At 33.5% G+C, this 2,528-nt stretch overlaps 1 non-coding gene across 1 annotated transcript; it reads right to left on the reverse strand.

Moving 5' to 3' along the window:
- Window positions 1-805: 805 nt before the first annotated feature.
- On the reverse strand, window positions 806-912 carry LOC113180186 (U6 spliceosomal RNA). Its single transcript, XR_003300440.1, has one exon. It is a non-coding gene; the product is annotated as a U6 spliceosomal RNA (small nuclear RNA).
- Window positions 913-2,528: the final 1,616 nt, after the last annotated feature.

Genomic DNA, 2,528 nt, shown 5'->3' on the forward strand with positions numbered 1-2,528 from the left:
TTGATTTTTTGATTTTTTTCAATTAGCATTATATTCTCCGACTCCATTCATTTACCTGCAAATGTCATGATTATATTCTCTTTTAATACTGAGTAATATTCCATTGTGTATATATACCACATTTTCTTTATCCATTCATCTACTAAAGGGCATCTAGGTTGGTTCCACAATTTAGTTATTGTGAATTGTGCTGCCATAAACACTGATGTGTCTGTGTCCCTGTAGCATACTGTTTTAAAGTCCTTTGGGTATAAAACAAGTGGTGGAATAACTGGGTTAAATGGTGGTTCCATTTGGTTTTCTGAGGAATCTCCATACTGCTTTCCATATTGACTGCAACAATTTGCAGTCCCACCAGCAATGTATGAGTGTGCCCTTCTCCTCACATCCTTGCCAACATTTATTGTTGTTTGTATTCTTAGTAGCTGCCATTCTGACAGGAGTGAAATGAAATCTTAGAGTAGTTTTGATTTGCATTTCTGTAATTGCTAGAGATGTTGAGCTTTTTTTCATATATTTGTTGATTGATTGTATATCATCTTCTGAGAAGTGTATGTTCATTTCCTTGGCCCATTTATTGATTGACTTATTTGAGTTTTTTTGTTTGTTTGTTTGTTTGGTTTTTTTTTTTGGTTTTAAGATTTTGGAGTTCTTTAAATACCTAGAGGTTAGTGCTCTATCTTACTAGAAATTTGTTCCCATTTTGTAGGCTCTCTATTCACTTTACTGATTGTTCTTTTTGCTAAGAAGCTTTTGAGTTTGAATCCATCCCATTTATTGATTCTTGATTTTAATTCTTGTGCTAAAAAGTATGGAATGCTTCATGGATTTGCATGTCATCCTTGCACAGGGGCCATGCTAATCTTCTCTGTATCATTCCAACTTTAGTATATGTGCTGCCAAAGTGAGCACCTGATCAATGGCTTTTAAAAAACATTTAATAATTTTAATCCATACCTATGAATGTATTTTCACATTCATAAGTGTCTTAAGAATACATTTTTTCCTTGAAATCATGTATTCATAAGCAATAACTTTGGATCCTTGCAATTACCCAGTGGAATATGTAGTATTGTGGATGCTAATTTTTTTTGATAGTTTACTGTTCAGAAAAACACTTTGACAAACTGTTATGAGCTGACTGTATTCCCCTGTAATTTATATATTGAAATCCCAATACCCAGTAACCTAGAATGCAATCTTATTTTTTTTACTATTTTTTGTTTTAGGCTTTTTTAATTCAAATTTGTTATTTATGATAGCAGAATGCATTACAATTCATATTACACATATAGAGCACGATTTTTCATATCTCAAAATACCTTCACACCATTAGTGTCTTCATACATGTACTTAGGGTAATGATATCCATACCCATCTCATTCCATCATCTTTTTTACCCCCATACCCCTTTCTTTCCCCTCCCACCCCTTTGCCCTATATAGAGTTCATCTAATCCTCCCATGCTCCTCCTCTAGAATGAAATATTATTTGAAGATGGGATCTTTAAGAAGATCATAAATTTAAAGTAAGATCATTAAGGTAGGACCTTGTCCAATATGTCTTGGGTCCTTATAAGAAGGGGAAACTTGTACACACAAAAATTGACATTGGGAGATGATACGAAGAGACACAAGAAGACAATGTCAACCTACATGCCAAGGAGCGTGCTGGAACATTTTCTCTCATTACAATGCTCAGAAGGAAACAACCCTGGAAGTTTGGACTTGTGTTTTCCAGAAGAGTAAAATGGTAAATTTCCACTGGTTGAGCCATCCAGTTTGTGATTATGATAGACATTGTCAGCTGATACACGCACCATCTTATTTGATGATTATATGTCCATCATGTTTTTCATTGCTATTTTCATTTAAGTGAAAGAAGGAAATATGTACTATTAGATTTTTAAAAAGCCCTGTATTTATTCCATTGATTCTCTCTGACAGTAATTCCCTTCCTTGTTTTTACTTCCAGCTAAACTCCATTTTTGAAACACTTTTTAAAGCATGTTTTTCTTCCAGGGATAGTATGAAGTAAATTTTCTTCACCTTCCCTAATCACACTCAGTGCTCAACTCAGATTTTGTAACTTTTCCTTCAGAAAATACTTTCAAAACCCAAATTAAATTTACTGTGTCTTCAGAATCCCCCACCCTACAGCATCATGCAATCCCATCACTAGTGATTCCTTCAGACTCGTCTTAGTTTTCTAATGTGCCCTTTGCTCTGACTCCATTTTTAAAAGTCTTAAACTATGCCTAGAACTTTTATGCTTGTCTTAAATCAGGCAATTCCTGTCTTTCATTTCCCAATATAAAGGTCACTTTTTCACCAAAACTCTCCTTTGAACTTCTGTTTTCCAGAACAGTGAAACAATAAATTTTCACTGTTTCTATTCTTTTTTCTTCTCAAATCTTTCTATTAGGCAATTTCATAGACACTTGTATTTCTTTATCAAAGAATGTGCCTCAAATGTAATTAAATGTAACAAATCTTTTAATATTTTAATTTTGTCAAAAAACACACAAG

Source organism: Urocitellus parryii, chromosome 7 (genome assembly GCF_045843805.1).
Source record: "Urocitellus parryii isolate mUroPar1 chromosome 7, mUroPar1.hap1, whole genome shotgun sequence".
NCBI lineage: Eukaryota > Metazoa > Chordata > Mammalia > Rodentia > Sciuridae > Urocitellus > Urocitellus parryii.